The sequence below is a fragment of the Triticum urartu genome, chromosome 1, assembly GCF_003073215.2.
Source record: "Triticum urartu cultivar G1812 chromosome 1, Tu2.1, whole genome shotgun sequence".
Lineage (NCBI taxonomy): Eukaryota > Viridiplantae > Streptophyta > Magnoliopsida > Poales > Poaceae > Triticum > Triticum urartu.
The window spans coordinates 489,923,776-489,946,302 of record NC_053022.1 but is presented as its reverse complement, the minus strand read 5'-3'; positions in this window follow the sequence as shown (position 1 = coordinate 489,946,302).

The following is a 22,527-nucleotide window of genomic DNA, read 5'->3' as shown; positions in this document are numbered from 1 at the left end:
CTTCTCATGCCACTATTTGGGTGCTTGCTTAAGTCCGTACAAAGACTTCAGCAACTTGCACACTTTCCCTTCCTGACCATCTAGTACAAACCCATCTGGTTGTTCCATATAAATTTCCTCGTCCAACTCTCCATTTAGGAAAGCAGTCTTAACATCCATTTGATGAACGAGAAGACCATGCGAGGCAGCTAGTGAAAGTAGAACTCGAATAGTGGTCAGTCGAGCCACAGGTGAGTAAGTATCGAAGAAGTCTTCACCTTCCTTTTGGGTATAACCCTTAGCCACGAGCCGAGCCTTGTACTTTTCAATAGTACCATCAGGCCTAAGCTTCTTCTTGAATACCCATTTGCATCCTATAGGTTTGCACCCATAAGGACGATCAGTTATCTCCCAAGTTTCATTTGCCAAGATGGAATCCATCTCGCTATGAACCGCTTCCTTCCAGTAGTCAGCATCTTCAGATGCATAGGCCTCTAAAATAGAACTGGGAGTGTCATCTATGAGGTACACAAGAAAATCATCACCAAAGGACTTTGCAGTCCTCTGTCTCTTGCTCCTAATAGGAACTTCATTGTTCTCCTCCACGGGACTTTCAAAGTGTTCCATCGAAATTGTAGGTTCGGTAATTGTAACTGGTTCCTGATTCAATGAACTAGGCATCTCCTGATTAGATGAGGTAGCCATATCCTTCATGGGAAATATATCTTCAAAGAAAGTCGCATCATTCGACTCCATGATCGTACCGACATGCATGTCAGGTACCTCAGATTTTACAACCAAGAATCTATAGCCAATGCTATGAAAAGCATATCCCAGGAAAACACAATCCACAGTCTTTGGTCCAAGTTTCCGCTTCTTTGGAATTGGAATGTTGACTTTTGCCAAACAACCCCATGTTCGCAGATAAGAGAGTTTTAACCTTTTCTTCTCCCATTCCTCGAATGGAGTTATCTCTTTATTCTTTGTGGGAACTCGGTTTAGGACATGGCATGCAGTCAATATTGCCTCCCACCACCATGCCTTGGAGAGACCCGAAGTGTCTAACATGGCGTTAACCAAATCTGTTAGAGTACGGTTCTTTCTTTCGGTCACCCCATTTGACTGAGGTGAATAGGGAGGCGTCCTCTCATGGATTATACCATGTTCCGCACAAAAAGCATCAAATTCATTGGAAAAATACTCTCCACCACGGTCGGACCTAAGCCTCTTGATTTTTCGATCAAGTTGGTTTTCCACTTCAGCTTTATAGATCTTGAAAAAGTTCAAAGCCTCATCCTTAGATTTCAGAAGATACACACGGCAGTATCTAGTGGAGTCATCAATTAACGTCATGAAATATTTCTTTCCACCTTTTGTCAAAACACCATTCATTTCACATAGATCTGAATGTATGAGCTCTAGCGGTGCAAGATTTCTCGTTTCCGCAGTCGTGTGAGACTTACGAGGTTGCTTAGCTTGCACACACACTTGACACTTAGATCCCTTGACAGTAGTGAAACTAGGGATTAAGTTCAACTTCGCTAGTCGCGACATGCAACCAAAGTTAACATGACAAAGTCGTGAATGCCACACATTGGATTCACTATTGTTGCAAATATGATTAACAACTTTATTGCAAATGTCTGATAAGGATAAACGAAACAGGCCTCCTGACTCATAGCCTTTACCAACAAAGGTTCCATACTTGGATATTACAAATTTATTCGACTCAAAGACAAGCTTGTAGCCATCTCTACACAGAAGAGATCCGCTAACAAGATTTTTATTGACGGAGGGGACATAATGCACGTTCTTCAGCCGCACAATCTTCCCCGAAGTAAACTTCAGATCGACCATGCCAACACCACGAACAGAAGCACTTGAACCGTTGCCCATTAGCACGGTTGAAGTTCCTGCGGTCTGATAAGACGAAAACATGGAAATATCATCGCATACATGCACATTAGCACCCGTGTCAATCAACCAGTCAGGAGAATGACATACTGAAAGAATAGTGGGAAATATACCATACCCGGCATCCTTCATGTCAGTGTCTCCAATGACAACATTAGCGGTCTTGCCACCTTTCCCAGGATGACGCTTGTCAAAGCAATTAGGGCAACTAGGAGCCCAATGATCAGGATCCCCACACACATGACAAGCACCTTTCTTCTTGCCATTCTTCTTCTTGAAGTTCGTGTGTTGCACAGCCTTGTTCTTCCCATCAAATTTTTCTTTACCATCAAACTTGCTCTTGTTCTTGAACTTGTGGGGCTGGAAGTTCTGCTTCTGTACCACATTGGCACTAGATCCTCCCTCAATACCTTGAGCACGTGTGTCCTTTGCTCTCTCCTTTTCTTCCACATCAAGAGTGCCAATGAGATCCGGGACGGAAAACTCCTGCCTCTTATGCTTCAGCAAGGTAGCAAAGTTCCTCCATGAAGGAGGAAGCTTAGTGATGATACCTCCGGCAACAAACTTGTCCGGTAGCATACAACTGAAGTGTTCAAGTTCTCTAGCAAATGACTATGTCTCATGAGCTTGCTCAACCACGGAGCGCTCTTCAGTCATCCTGTAATCATAGAATTGCTCCATGATGTACAGCTCAGTGCCAGCATCCGAGACCCCAAACTTGGCCTCGAGTGCATCCCACATATCTTTTCCATTATCAATTGACGCATAAGCATCAACTATGTTCTCACCAAGAACACTCAAGAGAGCAGCCTTAAACAGAGTATCCATTTTTTGAAAAGCTTGTGCCTGTTGAGCATCAAGCTCTCCTTTAGGTTTGCCGAGAGTGGCGTCATAGCAACTCATGGTTTGAAACCATAAGACTGCTCTCACGCGCCACCTCTTATAGTGGATACCCTCAAACATAGGAGGTCTCATGGAAGCAGCAAAACCACTTGGGGTAAATTGCCTATAATAAGGTTTTTGGATTGTTGGAAATATGAGCAATTTACCAAATGATTTTATTAACAGAAATACTAGATAAAGCATGAGTAATATAATAGAGATAAAACAAGTCATGCTTTCTGACAGAGAGAAGGTAAATAGCTTCTGCATATATGAACCGTAGCCTAGCATATCTATAGCAGACAGTAGAACTAGTTGCATATATGAAGTAGAACCTATCATGTGTAGGACAAGGACTAGAACAAGGAACTGCGGTAAAACCTTTAACAGGAAAGACAACAACACGTACGGGACAGCAGCAGCAGAAGCGCTGGACTTGGGGTCGGTGTCCTCGCCTGCCATGTCGTCGAGGAGGTCGTGGACGTCGGGGAAGAAGTCGTCGGCGACCGGATCGTCCGTGATGAAGCAGCCAGTAGTCGTGCTGAGCGCTCCCCAAAAACCTTATCACCCTTCTCCCGTACAGGACTCAAAAGGTGCGGTTTCGGAGGCAGCAGCAGCGCAGTGCTCAGGAACTTGTGGCGAGAGTTCTCATGCTCGTACAAGTGAGGAAAGAACCTCCCTTATAAGGAGGTCCAACTCCCACTAAACTAGCAATGGGGGACTAAACTTTAGTAGTATCCCTTGTCTTGCACAAATGGGCTAAGTAGGCCTCTAGAATTTATTAGGAATTTCTGAAATAGTTATTGGGCCGCCCAAAATAGACTAAATTCCAGCAAGGACTAGATGAAGATGTTGGCAGGGTCGCTGGACCTAGTGGGGGGGGGGGGGTGATGACGATGGCGTTGGAGAGGATGGTGGAGACGGCAGCGGAGGCGGCTGAGTATTAGTTTGGCTTGTTGGAGAATAAGACGGGGATGGTGGCGGTGAAGGTGAACCATTACCTTGATCTGGTGAAGGCCCAGATCCATCAGGCGATGGTGTCTCTTCATCATCACACTTTTCTGGTGGTCTGTGACCCTTGTTAGTAGGATCATCATCGTCCTTGGGATTCGGACCTCGACCAGGCTTGGAGCAATGTGGATTTTTCACTGGGCCTACACCTTTTGATTCATGATCACCACTGTCACCATTCCCGACCGGAGACCCCTTGTCATCGGCTTGGGATACATGGGCAACAAGGACAAGAATCAGGAGTGGAAGAACTAAAGAGAGCAGCGGTCTCATCGTAGGTAGGATGAAAACGCTAGACGTAAACACCAACGACTAAGAGAGATGTTTTTGTTGGCTTACGGGTCTGTGCAGAATGGGCAGCATCGCTGGCCATTTATAGTGGTGGTAACCTTGGTAATGCGCCTACATTTCACTAGATCCGAGTCGCAGAAGCTTCTCACACTGCCATGCACCGACCTGTGTTTGTTAATTCGATCTTACGTCAGCTCGTCGCCTGTTGTTTCCTGTCAAATATGAAAAAGGGAAAACGAATCTTCAGAAGTAAAAAAAACCACAGTACATACAATCCACTGCGTTTCTCTGCTAAATTTCGTTGACATTTTACACATAATACGTGCACGGCTCTCCGCGCACAGCATCTTCGCCTACTTAGATCAAAGGCCATGCATGCATGCGTGCATGGAATTGACAATTAATGACACATGGGTTGATCCGAAGAAGCAGACCTTGGCAGATTTCGACGTGGGCAGATTCCAAATTGAGCAGGCAAAAATGCCAGGTGCCCCAGCCGAGTTAAGTAGCATCAGATCACAGCACTGCTGGATGCGATCGAGTTGACCTTAGAATTAGTTAGCTTAGCCGTGTTAGATCTGCAGCAGCACACATCAAATGGACGACATATTTATCTAGTTATGAGCTTGCATGGGCACAGAAACAGAGGAAGGCTGGCCGGCCGATCGAGTCGCATCCCTACTGTGAAACTTCCAGGATCCAGTTGATCTGACGTTGTCAGCAACGATACCTAGATTCCCAGATCGTACGTGCGGGCAGTAGAATCAAAATAATGAACTCTGACATAAAAAATTATCTGAGACAGGTGCATATACATATATACGTATAATGTACCAGGAGGCAAGATGTATCTCAAGTTACATTTTTGGAAACTATGTTCTCATGTTCTAAAAAGGGAAGATTCCTGCCCCCGCGCGGCTCCTTCCCCGGGGCGACATGGGCGGCGACCCCCGCCCCTCCCGCAGCCTCCCCTCACCAGCCCCTCTCCCCCTCGCCGTCGCCGGTGACCTCCGGCAGGCAAAGGCTGCGCAGGGCCGGCGGCGGCGGGGTGCTCTCTGGCTGCTGCTTGCTCGGGAGGAGGGGATCTCGCGTGCGGGTGGCGGCTGTCCGGCGTTCAGCTCTGGGGCAACATCCTTGCTCGCGGCGGAGGCGGTCTTCGGCGTGCGGCGCGGCGTCTGGTCGCGGTGGTGGGCGCACCGTCGCGGTGCGCGAGGTCGCGGTCGTCGGGCCTGTTCGGTCCCGATCCGATCTGAGATCCGCGGGCGGCGGCTGGCGTGGACGGTGGAGGGAGGCTCGGCTCCTCTCTTGCACGTCTTGGAGGCCTCCTGCAGCGTGCCAGCGTCTTCTCCGGCTAGGTGCCGTGGTGGTTCAGGCTGGGGCTTCGGCCGGTCGGCTGCCGATCTGGTAGCTCGTCCAGCGAGTTGGGGTGGGGTGGCGGCCCTCCCTCCCTGCTCGGGGCTCTTCTGTAGCGCTGCAACAGCAGTGGGTTGCTGGATCTGGCCTGTTTCGGTCGTGTTTGGCTCGTCGGCGTCTGGCTGGCGGCGAGGATTGTGGTGGCTCCTGCTTGGTTATGGAGCGATGGCTTCATGGGAGGTGAGAGGGTCAGCGGAGGTGCTATGCGTGGGGGTGTGGGTGTGGGTGTTGCTTCGGGCGAAAGCTTGCCGCGCTCTTGCTGGCCGACGGCGTCGGCGTCTGTGGACGTCGTTTCACCTTCTTGGAGGCGCCGCCGTGGAATCCATCCTTCACGCACCCTTGGATCCAGTTCTTCGGGCGAAAGCCTAAGACCCAGTTGGGTCGGGCGACGGCGTCGGCATCGTCGCTTCCCTCTTTGGGGCGTTGCCTGGAAGAACTTTGGATCCCGTTTGCACGCTCCATGGGCTGGACGTTCGCGACATTGTGGTCGGCAGGTGTCCGTCCGGCGATGTGATTGCTCCGCGCGGCTTCTTGTGTGGCAACGATGGTGGCTTCGAGCGGAGCTGGCTTGCTGATGGGTCTTGGTAGTCGGTCTCTTCCGGCGTGTTCGAGGGGTCGCCGCTCTGGCGCTGGCTTGGCGCAAGCCCAACGCTCTTCTCTTGCAATGCTCGTTGACAGAGTCGGAGCCGCCTGGTCGCCGGCGTGTGTGGCTGACTGTTTGGCATCGACCGGCGCAGGCCTCGACGCTTGTTTGTGGTGAGGGCTTCTTCGATGGTCGTCGATAGTGGAGTCGAAGTCGCCCTCGCAGAGGTGCGATGACGATGATGCCAGGTTGCAACCTCGACGACGCTTTTCTCTCAGGCGGTGTGTGCGCGTTCTTGTGTGGGTTGTCAGGTCACCCTGTGTGCCTTGTTTTTGCGGGCGTGTTGTAACGGTTTTCGCTAGGTTTTCCGTTAATTAATCGTGCTATTCTCTTCTATCTTTTTTAATGAATCGGGCTTTAAGAGACCACGTTTTAAAAAAACATTTTTGGAAACTGTTACTGCACCAGATCGGCTCGGTTGCTTTGTCAGCATCCCTAGCGAAACAACTCGATCCCCTTGGTTCTCATTCCAGTACCGATCCGCGTTTCTTCTCATCGGTGCAAAAGCTAGACCTAGGTACCTCCACATTCGACAGAGTGGAACCTTAATCATTCGAGATGCCTTTCGGCAAAGAATAGGTGTGAAGAGGGTCAGTCATATTCATAGGAGAAGCGGGCAGCACAGAGCAGGAAGAGACATGCATGCAGTTTACTTTTCTAGAATCACGGTACACAGGAGCGCCATACAAAAAGAAGCCAGCCGCCTAGAAAGTAGAAACTGCAGGCATCCCGCCCGCCAGTAAACCTAAACTGCCCTGGAACGGATAGTAGATGAATATGACTTCATTTGTATCGACAGACATTGATGATCGGGCTACTTCTCTGATGCTCTGCCTCAGTCTTGTGTGTACATTAGTACATATGTTCCTCTGCGATCGACTTGCAGCGTGTGACGACTACCCAATTTCTCTAGGCACTAAATTTAGTAAAGAGTTTTTCTTAAAAAAAAGTAAAGAGTTAATCACATTATTTATTTATTTTTGTGAAAATGATCAAATCTATTATCAAAGTTCACCAGAAGCACAAAGCATGTCACACATAATAAAAATTATATTGAGATTCTGAGACCACCGAACGACCACTTCCGTCGTCAGATTGAGCCGCTATCGCCGCCACCCTACCAGAGCCGGCTTGACCTTATCAATGACAGCGGGGAAGTCTTCGTGCACATGTCACTAAGGACCAACGCCCTAGAGCCGTCGCCGTCGCTGTTAAACCCTTGAATTGATCAGAAGCTTTGATATCAAATCTTGCCACATGGCAAGAAACCCTAATCTATTATTGTGTACTCCGGTTCGATAATATTACTTTGAATTTAGCTTTTTCTACAAATCAAGCTTCGTAAACTTTGATTCAGTTAGTCGAAGTTTAACAAATTTTTTTTCTATTAGAGCTTATTTTGTATAGAACACCTACTATTTTGCTGCATAACACAACATACTGGTGTAACCCATTGCAGTAAGTTCTAATCCACCATTTGACTATATTAACATGATTCCTCATGAGTGGACTACGCTTGTAGGTGCACAAACGGCAAAGAAAAACCTATGGCATTAGCCGGCCAAGAAAAAATATTAATATTCACAATTTTAGTTGTCTGTTACAATTTTTTGTTTAAAACTTAACATTTAAAAGAAATCAGTAAATCGTAAATGTAGCAAGTACTGATTTGAGAACATTTTGGCTTATTTTGACATGTTTCGAAGATATTGGCAGTTTGCTGGCAGAATATTTTTTGTCAAAAATCAATACTTTAAGAAAATAAAAAAACCCAGAAAATAATATATGAACGAAGTATTCATCAGGAAAAAGTCTGACTCATTACTAGATTTCTTTTAGTTCAAGCCGACTAACTTGGCATGTTAGAGACTATGTGAACATAATCAATTATGGATTAGATGTAGCTGCAACAGATTACACCAATAGATGATGTTCTCTGCAGCAAACCCAAAAAGTAGGTGTTCTGTGCAAATTTGACCCTGGTTTGTGCAATTTCCTGAGGCCGCGAGGATAAAAAAACATTGGGCTCTCTCAATGCTGGCCTGCAGTTTATTGAGAAGATTGAGCAAATATTGATGATGTGGACTAAGGGAGAAAAAGGTCCCGATTGAAGTCCATCTTCTGCGCCAACTAAGCCAGACTTGTCGACGGCCTTGAAAAAGATGGCTCCTGGCGAAAGTGCTCTTGTGAGCTCGAGCCCACATGCACCCTTTGCTACGGTAAAATAAAAAAAGTTCAAAAGAATCTGAATCTTTTTGGCAACAAACATTGATGTCTTTTTCACATGGGTGCAACATTTTTCGTGACAAAATGACATTCATGCAGGTCTCGGCAAAAAAAAATTGATGCTCCAAAATGCTTCTTGAAACAGTTTTTTTGGATCATGATTTTGTCTTTTCTGTGGAGGCCTCCACAAATGTCATTTCATCATGAAAATTGGCACGCATATGAAACACACATCGATGTTTGTTGCCAAATAAATCATATCTTTTTTATTTTTTTAATATGTTTTGATTTTACTGTAGCAAAGAGTGCATGTGAGCTCAAGTTCACATACTCCATGTCCGGCACCTGGCCTGTTTAGTGCGAATATATGTTTGGAAACCTCGTCCCTATATGAATCCACTGATATGTTTTAGTTGAGATATAACACATATTAGTTTAGTCAAATAGACAACCTAGAAGCTTGATATCTACTACGCAACCTTTTTCTTGTAGATGTTGTTGGGCCTCCAAGCGCAGAGGTTTGTAGGACAGTAGTAAATTTTCCTCAAGCGGATGACCTAAGGTTTATCAATCCGTGGGAGGCGTAGGATGAAGATGGTCTCTCTCAAGCAACCCTGCAACCAAATAACAAAGAGTCTCTTGTGTCCTCAACACACCCAATACAATGGTAAATTGTATAGGTGCACTAGTTCGGCGAAGAGATTGTGATACAAGTGCAATATGGATGGTAGATAAAGGTAATTTTAATCTGAAAATATAAAAACAGCAAGGTAGTCAGTGGTAAAAGTGAGCGTAAACGGTATTGCAATGCTAGGAAACAAGGTCTAGGGTTCATACTTTCACTAGTGCAAGTGCTCTCAACAATAATAACATAACTGGATCATATAACTATCCCTCAACATGCAACAAAGAGTCACTCCAAGGTCGCTAATAGCGGAGAACAAACGAAGAGATTATGATAGGGTATGAAACCACCTCAAAGTTATCCTTTCTGATCGATATATTCAAGAGTCAGTAGTAAAATAACATGAAGCTATTCTTTCCGTTCAATCTATCCTAGAGTTCGTACTAGAATAACACCTTAAGACACAAATCAACCAAAACCCTAATGTCACCTAGATAGTTCAATGTCACCTCAAGTATCCGTGGGTATGATTATACGATATGCATCACACAATCTCAGATTCATCTATTCAACCAACACATAAAATCTCAAATAGTGCCCTAAAGTTTCTACCAGAGAGTCAAGACGAAAACGTGTGCCAACCCCTATGCATAGATTCCCAAGTTCACGGAACCCGCAAGTTGATCACCAAAACATACATCAAGTAGATCACGTGATATCCCATTGTCACCACAGATAAGCACATGCAAGACATACATCAAGTGTTCTCAAATCCTTAAAGACTCAATCCGATAAGATAACTTCAAAGGGAAAACTCAATCCATTACAAGAAAAGAGAGGGGGAGAAACATCATAAGATCCAACTATAATAACAAAGCTCGTGATACATCAAGTTCGTACCACCTCAAGAACACGAGAGAGAAAGATCAAACACATAGCTACTGGTACATGATATGTCTCCAACGTATCTATAATTTATGAAGTATTCATGCTATTATATTATCTGTTTTGGATGTTTATGGGCTTTATTAAAAACTTTTATATTATTTTTGGGACTAACCTATTAACCAAGAGCCTAGTGCCAGTTCATGTTTTTCCCTTGTTTCAGTGTTTCGCAGAAAAGGAATATCAAACGGAGTCCAAACGGAATGAAACCTTCGGGAGAGTTATTTTTGGAACGGAAGCAATCCATGAGACTTGGAGTACACGTCAGGGAATCAATGACGAGAGCACGATGCAGGGGGGCGTGCCTACCCCCCCCCCCCCAGGCGCACCCTCCACCCTCGTGGGCCCCTCGTGGCTCTCCTGACCGACTTCTTTCACCTATATATCTCCATATACCCTAAAATCATCGAGGAGCAGAATAGATCGGGAGTTCCGCCGCCAGAAGCCTCCGTAGCGATAGAAAATCAATCGGGGCCCTGTTCCGGCACCTTGCCGGAGGGGGGATCCATCACCGGTGGCCATCTTCATCATCCCGGCGCTCTCCATGACGAGGAGGGAGTAGTCCACCCTCGGGGCTGAGGGTATGTACTAGTAGCTATGTGTTTGATCTCTCTCTCTCATGTTCTTGAGGTGATACGATCTTGATGTATCGCGAGCTTTACTACTATAGTTGGATCTTATGATGTTTCTCCCCCTCTACTTTCTTGTAATGGATTGAGTTTTCTCTTTGAAGTTATCTTATCGGATTGAGTCTTTAAGGATTTGAGAACACTTGATGTATGTCTTGCATGGGATACCCGTGGTGACAATGGGGTATTCTATTGATTCACTTGATTTATGTTTTGGTGATCAACTTGCGGGTTCCACCCATGAACCTATGCATAGGGATTGGCACACGTTTTCGTCTTGACTCTCTGGTAGAAACTTTGGGGCACTCTTTGAGGTTCTATGTGTTGGTTGAATAGATGAATCTGAGATTGTGTGATGCATATCGTATAATCATACCCATGGATACTTGAGGTGACATTGGAGTATCTAGGTGACATTAGGGTTTTGGTTGATTTGTATCTTAAGGTGTTATTCTAGTACGAACTCTTGAATAGATCGATCCGAAAGAATAACTTTGAGGTGGTTTCATACCCTACCATAATCTCTTCATTTTTTCTCCGATATTAGTGACTTTGGAGTGACTCTTTGTTGCATGTTGAGGGATAGTTATATGATCTAATTGTGTTATTATTGTTGAGAGAACTTGCACTAGTGAAAGTATGAACCCTAGGCCTTGTTTCCTAGCATTGTAATACCGTTTTCGCTCACTTTTATCATTAGTTACCTTGCTGTTTTTATATTTCCAGATTACAAAAACCTATATCTACCATCCATATTGCACTTGTATCACCATCTCTTCGCCAAACTAGTGCACCTATACAATTTACCATTGTATTGGGTGTTTTGGGGACACAAGAGACTCTTTCTTATTTGGTTGCAGGGTTGCTTGACAGAGACCATCTTCATTCTATGCCTCCCACGGATTGATAAACCTTAGGTCATCCACTTGAGGGAAATTTGCTACTATCCTACAAACCTCTGCACTTGGAGGCCCAACAACGTCTACAAGAAGAAGGTTGTGTAGTAGACATCAAGCTCTTTTCTGGCGCTGTTGCCGGGGATGTGAGTGCTTGAAGGTATATCTTTAGATCTTGCAATCGAATCTTTTTGTTTCTTGTTTTATCACTAGTTTAGTCTATAAAAGAAAACTACAAAAAATGGAATTAAGGGTACCTCATATGCTTCATCTATTTAATATCTTTCATGAGAATAAGGATTCCAATAATTGTGCTCAATTTCTAGAGGAAGAATGCATTAGAATGTTTGGCACTAAATATTTGAATGATGAGCATGATTGCAATGTTGTTAGTACGAATTCCTTGAATATCCATGATGCTAATGATATGCAAAGCCACAAGCTTGGGGAAGCTATGTTTGATGAAAATGGTATTTTTTGTCCCCCAAGTTTTGATGAGCAAATTTATTATGATGATAGCATGCCTCCTATCTATGATGATTATAATTATGAAAGTGGATTTAGAGAGGTCATGACTTTATTTAGTGATGAATCCACTATTTCGGAAGAGGTTCCAATTGATTATGAGAATAAAGTTGCTATCTATAATGATTATTGTGATGACATGTATGCTATAAATAATAATTATAACCATGAAACGTGTCATCATGATTTTAGTTTTCAATTGGATTATGCCGCACATGATAATTATTTTGTTGAGTTTGCTCCCACTATCATTCATGAGAAGAATTTTGCTTATGTGGAGAGTAGTAAATTTTCTATGCTTGTAGATCATGAAAAGAATGCTTTAGGTGCTGGTTATATAGTTGAATTCATTCATGATGCTACTGAAAATTATTATGAGGGAGGAACATATGCTTGTAGGAATTGCAATAATATCAAGTTTCCTCTCTATGTGCTTAAAATCTTGAAGTTATGCTTGTGTTTGCCCTCCTATGCTAGTTGATTATTGTTCCCATAAGTTGTTTGCTCACAAAATCCCTATGCATAGGAAGTGGGTTAGACTTAAATGTGTTAGTCATATTCTTCATGATGCTCTCTTTATGTTTCAATTCTTATGTCTTATGTGAGCATCATTGAAATCATCATGCCTAGCTAGGGGCGTTAAACGTTAGCGCTTGTTGGGAGGCAACCCAATTTTATTTTGATTTCTTGCTTTTTGTTCCTGTTTAGTAATAAATAATTCATCTAGCCTCTGTTTATATGTGGTTTTATGCTTTTAATTAGTGTTTGTGCCAAGTAGAACCTTTGGGAAGACTTGGGGAAAGTCTTTGTGATCATGCTGTAAAAAACAGAAACTTTAGCGCTCACGAGATTAGCTACAACTTTTTACTGGAGAGTGATATTTAGTTGATTCTTTTTTAAGGTGATTAATAGATATATTCCTCAAGTCCAGCAATTTATTTTAGAATTTTTTGGGTTCCATAAGTATACATTTTATACAGATTACTACAGATTGTCCTGTTTTTGACAGATTCTGTTTTCTATGTGTTGTTTGCTTATTTTGATGAATCTATGAGTAGTATCGGAGGGTATGAACCATAGAGAAGTTGGAATACAGTAGATATTACACCAAGATAAATAAATAAATAAATAAATAATGAGTTCATTACAGTACCTTATGATGGTGATTTGCTTTCTTATACTAACGGAGCTTACGAGTTTTCTGTTAAGTTTTGTGTTGTGAAGTTTTCATTTTTGGCGTAAAGATTCGATGGACTATGGAATAAGGAGTGGAAAGAGCCTAATATTGGGTATGCCCAAGGCACCCCAAGTTAATATTCAAGGATAACCAAGAGCCTAAGTTTGGGGATGCCCTGGATGGCATCCCCTCTTTCGTCTTCGTTCATCGCTAACTTTACTTGGAGCTATATTTTTATTCACCACATGATATGTGTTTTGCTTGGAGCGTCAATTTATTTTGTTAGGATTTGCTTTCTGTTATTTAGAACAATTTTTTGCATCTCTTATTTCAATAAAAGTGGCATTGATAGCCTTTACTATGCCTATTTTACAAGTCTTCATGTTGCTGTTTGAAAACAGAAAGTTTACCGCTGTTGCAAAAATTCTCTAGAAAAGTCAGAATGTGATAAAATGTTGAAACCTTTTGCATAATAATCTCTGATAAATTTAATATAGTGGGAATTTTCTTTCATAATTTTTGGAGCTAGGGAAGTATGGATCTTGCTGCATTCTTCACGGACTGTCCTGTTTAGGCAGATTGTTGTTATGTTTGCTTGTTTAATGATTCTATTTGAGGATAGGACTATTAAATACGCAGAGGCATTTAGTATGCAATGTTGAATAATAATTTTAGTGATTTGCTACAGTAGAGTATGATAAGGTTTTTGCATTGGTTTATACTAACTTATCTCACGAGTCCTTGTTGAGTTTTGTGTGGATGAAGCTTTTGAGATTTAGGGAGACCGTGATATGAGAGGAATTAAGGAGACACAAAATATCAAGCTTGGGGATGCCCAAGGCAGCCCAAGATATTATTTCAAGAAGTCTCAAGCGTCTAAGCTTGGGGATGCCCCGGTTGGCATCCCACATTTCTTCTTCAACAACTATCGGTTAGTATCGGTTGATCCTAAGTTTTTGCTTCTTCACATGATGTTAGCTATTCTTAGATGCCATTTTATTTTGTTTTGCTTGTTGTTTGAATAAAGTATCAAGATCTGAAATTATTAAATGGGAGAGTCTTCACATAGCCAAATAATTATTTAACTACTTATTGATCTTCACTTATATCTTTTTGGAGTAGTTTGTCATTTACTTGTGTGCTTCACTTATATCCTATGGGTAAATAGTTGAATGAGCGAATATCATAAATCTAAAATTATATATGTTTCATATGCTTATCCCATGGGGAGTAATGACTTCACATATAAGAAGTAGAGGTGGTAAATTTATTGAAGGTTAGCAAACATTGTATTGTTCACTTGAACAATTCATGAAAGAATATTGAAGGAAGAGAGATTTCACATATAAATATACTATCTTGGACATCTTTTGTAATTGTGAGCACTCATTAAAATATGACATGCTAAAAGGTTGATGTTGGACAAGGAAGACAACATAATGGGTTATGTTTTCTTATATCCGAAATAAAGTATATTGTCATGGATCGCCCAACATGATGAGCTTGCCTTTCCCCCTCATGCTAGCCAAATTCTTTGCACCAAGTAGAGATACTACTTGTGCTTCCAAACATCCCTTAAACCAGTATTGCCATGAGAGTCCACCATACCTATCTATGGATTGAGTAAGATCTTTCAAGTAAGTTGTCATCGGTGCATGCAATAAAAATTGCTCTCTAAATATGTATGATCTTTTAGTGTGGAGAAAATAAGCTTTATACGATCTTGTGATGTGGAAGCAATAAAAGCGACGGACTACATAATAAAGGTCCCTATCACAAGTGGAAATATAAAGTGACGTTCCCTCGCATTAAGATTTTATGCATCCAATTATAAAAGCGCATGGCAACCTCTGCTTCCCTCTATGAAGGGCCTATCTTTTCTTTTACCTTATGCAGGAGTCATGGTGATCTTCACCTTTCCTTTTTACATTTTATCCTTTGGCAAGCACATTGTGTTGGAAAGATTCTGATATATATATCCAATTGGATTTAAGGCATCATGAGCTATTATTGTTGACATTACCCTTGTGGTAAAAGGTTGGGAGGCGAATCTATAAGCCCCTATCTTTCTCTGTGTCTGATTAAAACTTTGAAACCATAAATATCGCGTGAGTGTTAGCAATTGTGAAAGACTAAATGATAGTTGAGTATGTGGAGTTTGCTAAATCAAAGCTCTGGCATAGACTCTTCCTGAAAATAAGATGAATTGTAATTGTTTGATGACTGATAACACGGTTTGTTAGTTTTCAAGAAAGTTTATGATCTATACTTTAACATGTGAATAGCTTGTTACTTGATCATGAGAAGCTTTATGAGATGAGCTACTGTTATGATATATAATGATGCTAGAAAAGGTGATTGAAATTATCATTGATCAAACCTGTGCACCTACTAGCATTCACACTTCATAAATTCTTTCTTTTATCATTTACCTACTCGAGGACGAGTAGGAATTAAGCTTGGGGATGCTGATACGTCTCCAACGTATCTATAATTTATGAAGTATTCATGCTATTATATTATCTGTTTTGGACGTTTATGGGCTTTATTAAACACTTTTATATTATTTTTGGGACTAACCTATTAACCCAGAGCCTAGTGTCAGTTCCTGTTTTTCCCTTGTTTCAGTGTTTCGCAGAAAAGGAATATCAAACGGAGTCCAAACGGAATGAAACCTTCGGGAGAGTTATTTTTGGAACGGAAGCAATCCAGGAGACTTGGAGTAAACGTCAGGGAATCAATGAGGAGAGCGCGAGGCAGGGGGCGCGCCTACCCCCCCAGGCGCGCCCTCCACCCTCGTGGCTCTCCTAACCGACTTCTTTCGCGTATATATCTCCATATACCCTAAAACCATCGAGGCGAAGAATAGATCGGGAGTTCCACCACCGGAAGCCTCCGTAGCCACAGAAAACCAATCGGGACCCTGTTTCGGCACCCTGCCAGAGGGGGGTCCATCACCGGTGGCCATCTTCATCATCCCGGCGCTCTCCATGACGAGGAGGGAGTAGTCCACCCTCGGGGTTGAGGGTATGTACCAGTAGCTATGTGTTTGATCTCTCTCTCTCTCTCATGTTCTTGAGGTGATACGATCTTGATGTATCGCGAGCTTTGCTACTATAGTTGGATCTTATGATGTTTCTCCCCCTCTACTCTCTTGTAATGGATTGAGTTTTCCCTTTGAAGTTATCTTACCGGATTGAGTCTTTAAGGATTTGAGAACACTTGATGTATGTCTTGCATGGGATACCCGTGGTGACAATGGGGTATTCTATTGATTCACTTGATGTATGTTTTGGTGATCAACTTGCGGGTTCCGCCCATGAACCTATGCATAGGGGTTGGCACACGTTTTCGTCTCGACTCTCCGGTAGAAACTTTGGGGCACTCTTTGAGGTTCTATGTGTTCGTTGAATAGATGAATCTGAGATTGTGTGATGCATATCGTATAATCATACCCATGGATACTTGAGGTGACATTGGAGTATCTAGGTGACATTAATTAGGATTTTGGTTGATTTGTATCTTAAGGTGTTATTCTAGTACGAACTCTTGAATAGATCGATCTGAAAGAATAACTTTGAGGTGGTTTCGTACCCTACCATAATATCTTCGTTTTTTCTCCAATATTAGTGACTTTGGAGTGACTCTTTGTTGCATGTTGAGGGATAGTTATATGATCTAATTATGTTATTATTGTTGAGAGAACTTGCACTAGTGAAAGTATGAACCCTAGGCCTTGTTTCCTAGCATTGCAATACCGTTTTCGCTCACTTTTATCATTAGTTACCTTGCTGTTTTTATATTTTCAGATTACAAAAACCTATATATACCATCCATATTGCACTTGTATCACCATCTCTTCGCCGAACTAGTGCACCTATACAATTGACCATTGTATTGGTGTGTTGGGGACACAAGAGACTCTTTGTTATTTGGTTGCAGGGTTGCTTGAGAGAGACCATCTTCATCCTACGCCTCCCACGGATTGATAAACCTTAGGTCATCCACTTGAGGGAAATTTTCTACTGTCCTACAAACCTCTGCACTTGGAGGCCCAACAACGTCTACAAGAAGAAGGTTGTGTAGTAGACATCAGTACATACCCTCAGCCTCGAGGGTGGACTACTCCCTCCTCGTCATGGAGAGCGTCGGGATGATGAAGATGGCCACCGGAGAGGGATTCCCCCCTCCGGCAGGGTGCCGGAACGGGTCTAGATTGGTTTTCGGTGGCTACGGAGGCTTCTGGCAGCGGAACTCCCAATCTATTATGTTCTCCAATGTTTTTAGGGTATATGGATATATATAGGTGAAAGAAGTCGGTAAGGGGAGCCACGAGGGGCCCACGAGTTTGGGGGGCACGCCCAGGGGGGCAGGCGTGCCTCCCTGCCTCGTGGCCACCTCGAAGCTTCCCTGACTTCAACTCCAAGTCTCCTGGATCACGTTCGTTCCAAAAATCACGCTCCCGAAGGTTTCATTTCGTTTGGACTCTGTTTGATATTCCTTTTCTGTGAAACACTGAAACAAGGGGAAAAACAGAAACTGGCACTGGGTTCTGGGTTAATAGGTTAGTACGAAAAATAATATAAAAGTGTAAAATAAAGCCCATAAACATCAAAAACTGATAATATAATAGCATGGAACAATCAAAAATTATAGATACGTTGGAGACGTATCAAAGCAGCACACTTTATATGCATCTGTCCAGTCAAAGTATAAAAAATTGTCCCAAGAACAACGGAATGCGTGTAATGTTTAGGGAAAAAACTTTGATATATTAATTAAACATCATGACAGTACAAAAAATACCAGAAGTAACAAAAAAATATCTATGTCAGTAAACCATCTAGCGATGACTACAAAAATTAGAGTGAGCCAAAGGCGTGTCGCCGTTATCGGCCCTGTCTCATTGGAGCTGGACAAACCTTGTTGTAGACTTGTAGACACATGAATATAGACGAACAAAGATCGAATCCACGCATATTCATTGAAGTCAAACACCGATCAAATACCGTGGGATTCCCTGAAGACACCCCTCTACACGTACTCCAACGATGCGAGACACCACCGAGAAAGGGGATAGACGGGGAGAACTTTATTCAATCTTCAGGGAGCTGCCGCCACATCGCCTTCCTGAGCAGGACACAAACTCTAAACAAACTAAAAAACACCCGGCAAGGGTCGGGATCCTCCACGCCTTTATGGCCCTAAGGCCACAGAAGACGAGCCATGTAGGTGACGGTGCCGGCCGGTTGCGGGGAAACCCAAGACGGCTAGGAGCATTTCTTTCTTTCTAGGGAAGAAACAAAACAAGTGTGTCTCTCTCTATTTTATTTTAGCTCACCGGAATGTGTGTTGACTATCAGTCATAAAAAATACATGGCCTTTGCTTTTTACAAAGAAAAAATAAACCAGTAAGCAGAGGAGCCCTGGCTTTTTACAAAACAAAAAATGAAGGAGAAGGGTGAACCAACCTGTGGTTGGATGGTTAGAGAGACTATGGTATCCCCAGCCCACCAGGGTTCAAATCCTGGTGCTCGTATTTATTCCTAGATTTATTTCAGGATTTCCGGCAATGCGCATTCAGTGGGGAGGAGACGTTCCCGTCAACGACGAGGCGCCTACGGTGACTTCGTAAATCTCAAGATGATATGCCGGCTCAGTCTTTCGGAGGTGCTCATAGAGGTAGGATGTGCGTGTGTGCGTTTATAGGGGTGAATGTATGTGCATGTATATGAGCGCTTGTGTCTGTACTGATGTTCAAAAAAATGAAAGAGGAGGTTGTGAGCGCTGAGCACACGTCCAAACGTGCAAATCTCGCCCACAGGGGCGGAGCCTCTTGGGACCATGCTGGGCCATGGCCCGGTCTTCCCAAAATGCAGAGCAGGATATGTATGCTGCCCAAAAAATAAACCATGTCGAACCAATGTATCCATTCCGTCACACTGTTTTACCAGCGCTGCTATACACACAGGGCGTGTTTGGTTGCCCGCATCGAGCCCAACCAGGCCCGCGCGGGATGAGTGTGGGCTGTTTGGTTTCCTAGTTTTACTATTGGGCCTGCATAGCACAATATTTAAATCAGCTCTGGGCCTGCCTCGTTGGAAACGCACGAATCGACAGTTTCTCCAGGGCCAGGCCCGAGCGGTGCATGTGGGCGGGCGCGGCTGCACGCGCGCGGCCACCCTCGAGAAGCCGCGTTGCTTCCCGAAGCACCGGCAGTTATTAGCCTCACCGCCCCTCACCGCTCCCTCTCCCCACTCTTCCCCACTCTCCCAACTCTCACCGGCGGCGGCGGATCGGAGCAGAGGAAGAAGACCACCGGACTCCATCACCGGCGGCGGCGGATCGGAGCAGAGGTAGAGGACCGGACTCCATCAATGGCGGTAAGCACTTCTCTCTCTTCGACATGCACGCTAGATTCGATCCACTGCGGAGGGGAATGGGGAATAGAGGTAGATAAGCATAGGGGTACTTCATACTAGTTCTTAGCAGTTCATACGAGTTCATACATGCAAGATCGGAATGCATAAGGTAGATTTCGGGATTTGGGGATAGGGGAATAGGGGGAAAGGGGGTACACAACGGACACCGGCTGACCGCGGCGGCCGTCACCGGCGTGCGGAGCGGCTGGTCGAGCCACTGGCCTTCATCTTCTTCTTCATCGCCGTGCAGGCCTGCGGGTCGTCCTCGGCGGAGTCGAGGTCGATCTGCTAGGTAGGACGGACTGGCTCCAGCGCCCTAGCTGGCATGTGCACCGCCTCTTCTTCCTCCTCCTTAGGCTCCCCGCCGATGACCACCGGCGGCGCGATAACCGTCTTCGAGTACACTGCGGCACGGCGGTCATTAGGAGCCCAGTAGGTCTTATACTTGCGCCACTTCTTCCTTTGTTTAGGGTCATCGGAGACGGCCTGATTCATGGCCCAGCGAATGATGTCAACTGCCATCGCGCCCTTCGCTGGGTCAGGAATCAGCGTCTTCAGCTCTTCTTTAGTGGCCTTCATGACCATGGCATTCGATTCGTTCTGCATGTCAGCCATGGAGCCGAAGTTCGAACACACCTCCATGGTGTTCTCGAACTTGGTCCAGTCACCAGCCGTCCACCCGAGGAAGAAGGCCCTCCAGCCAATACCCCAAGGGAAGGGGTTGGCATTGGAGCTGGAGCTAGAGCTCATGGCGATGGGGAGGAGGAAGGTTGACAATGAGAGAAGAGAGGGGGTGGGTAAATAGTGGTGGGCAGGGTGAGTAAATATAGGTGGGATGGAGAGGAGGAGAACAGTGACAGTCATGCCATTTTAGCTACAAGCTCTTGAATTAGCCATGAACTCTGTGCAATGCCTGACTCCATGACTTGTGTGCAGATCGAGGACACGGAGGTGCTCCCGGCTGTTGACAGCAAGGGCAAGCAGCCCCTTCACCCAATGCCCGACGAGGTTGAGCTGCCGCCCACCGCCGAGGAAGACCTGAAGACGCCTGAGGGTGGCGACAATGAGGGCATGGAGGAGCCCCCCAGCAACAAGCACCGCAACTACGGCCACTACCATCAGGAGGATGGCCCAACTCACTTCTGCAGGGTCATCCTTGCACCGAAGCTTGAGTGCATCCCCATGCCCCTGGACTTCACCAAGCACTTCATCGCGGTGCCGACGGAGTTCAAGCTCAGGAATAACACCGGCTGCTCCTGGAAGGTGACGGTCAAGCTGATGAACAGCAGGGTGACCCTGAATCAGGGTTGGGCCACCTATGCAGCCGTTCATCAGATCAAGATCGGCTACATGGTCACGTTCAAGCTCCTCACTCCCGACACCCTCAAGGTCATCATCTTCGACGACGATGGCATTGAGGTCATCAACAAGTGCGGGAAGCACGACGACGCCTTCGCCGCCAAGGAGTAGGGCCGGGCCACCTCTTTCGAGTGTACTATCGAATTATGCTAGTTGATGGTTTATGCGTTGAACTGTTATATCTGTGGTACTGCTTATATCTGAATTATGCTAGTTGATGCTCTGTTTATAGTCTGTTGTGCTTATGATGTGTGTTGCCGAAGTGTGGTGGTAACCTCATCAACTAGCCAAAGAAGTTACCACACATCAGGCCTTGCATACAACCAAACACCATGTCTTGGGTTTGTGGACTAACATGCAGGCAACCAAACACCGGGCAGTGTGGTTCAGCCCATGCAGGTAAGAGGGCATGCAGGCAACCAAACAACATGCATATGGTGCATTTGAGGCTGCATTTGCATAGCCAGGCTGAGTAGATAAGTGTATGCGATGCAGTCACTATTGCACACGGCAACCAAACACGCCCACAATGGTCTGAGGACGATTCGTGAACGACAACCCAGATCAGCTCGTCCATGCAGAATACTAGAGTGAAATAGATGGCTGGATTTGGCTGTCGTTCCCTTGTCGTGCATGGAGTTCCGTCTGCATAGTAGTTTCACTGTTTTATTTGGTCCAGGTCTACGAGTCGGCTACCAGTTTTGCTAGAGAGCAATTAGCTGGAGGTTATCCCTTACGAGGGACCTTCAGAGGCAGTGGCGAATCTAGAAAAAAATGGAGGGTGGGATGGGCTGCCTGGGTCATGCAAATATGTGTTGGATTGGGCCTGCAAGTAGCTGGGCTGGGCCTTAAAATTAGTAGTAGAAACAAATTTTACAGTGCTGGAGGGGGGGCTTGAGCCTGTTAAAGCCCCCCCAGTAGAATCGCCCCTGTTCAGAGGTCACTTTTGGTGTCTTGGGAGTATGTCAAGTGGTGTGTCCCGCTGCCGTCACATGTCTCGTGCTAGTTGTTTTGTTTGGATTTTTTAAATAATTGCACATGTTTTCGCGTTTACGATGAGTTTTTTCTTCTTTTTTTTGGTTTTTGACTGGTTTTCCCTAGGTTTCCGAGGAAAAAAACAAGAATAATCTTTTTTTGTGTGAAAAAAATAATTGTGCTTCCATGAGAAGCTTAGATTTGCTTCTTAAGGAAACATAGATTTGCTACTCAAAAATGGAAACACTTTGTGCTTCCACGAGAAACACATATTTGCTTCTCGCGGAGGCATAGATTTGCTTTCGTGAGATGTGCTTCTCAAAGAAAGGAAAAATATGTGCCTACAGGAGAAGCACATATTTGCTTCCCGTGTCTGTGCTTCTTGAAAAAAAATGTGCTTTCACGAGAGGCTTAGATTTGCTTATCATGAAAGCACATATTTAAAAAGAGAAAAAAAAATTAAAGCACGTTTTTACTTCTCGTGGAGGCATCGGTTACTTCCGCGTGAAGCATAGTCGTGCTTCCGAGAAAGGAAAAAAAATGTGCTTCCACAAGAATCATAGATTTGCTTCTGGTGGAGGCACGGATTTGGTAGAGGAAAATAAGTGAAAAAAA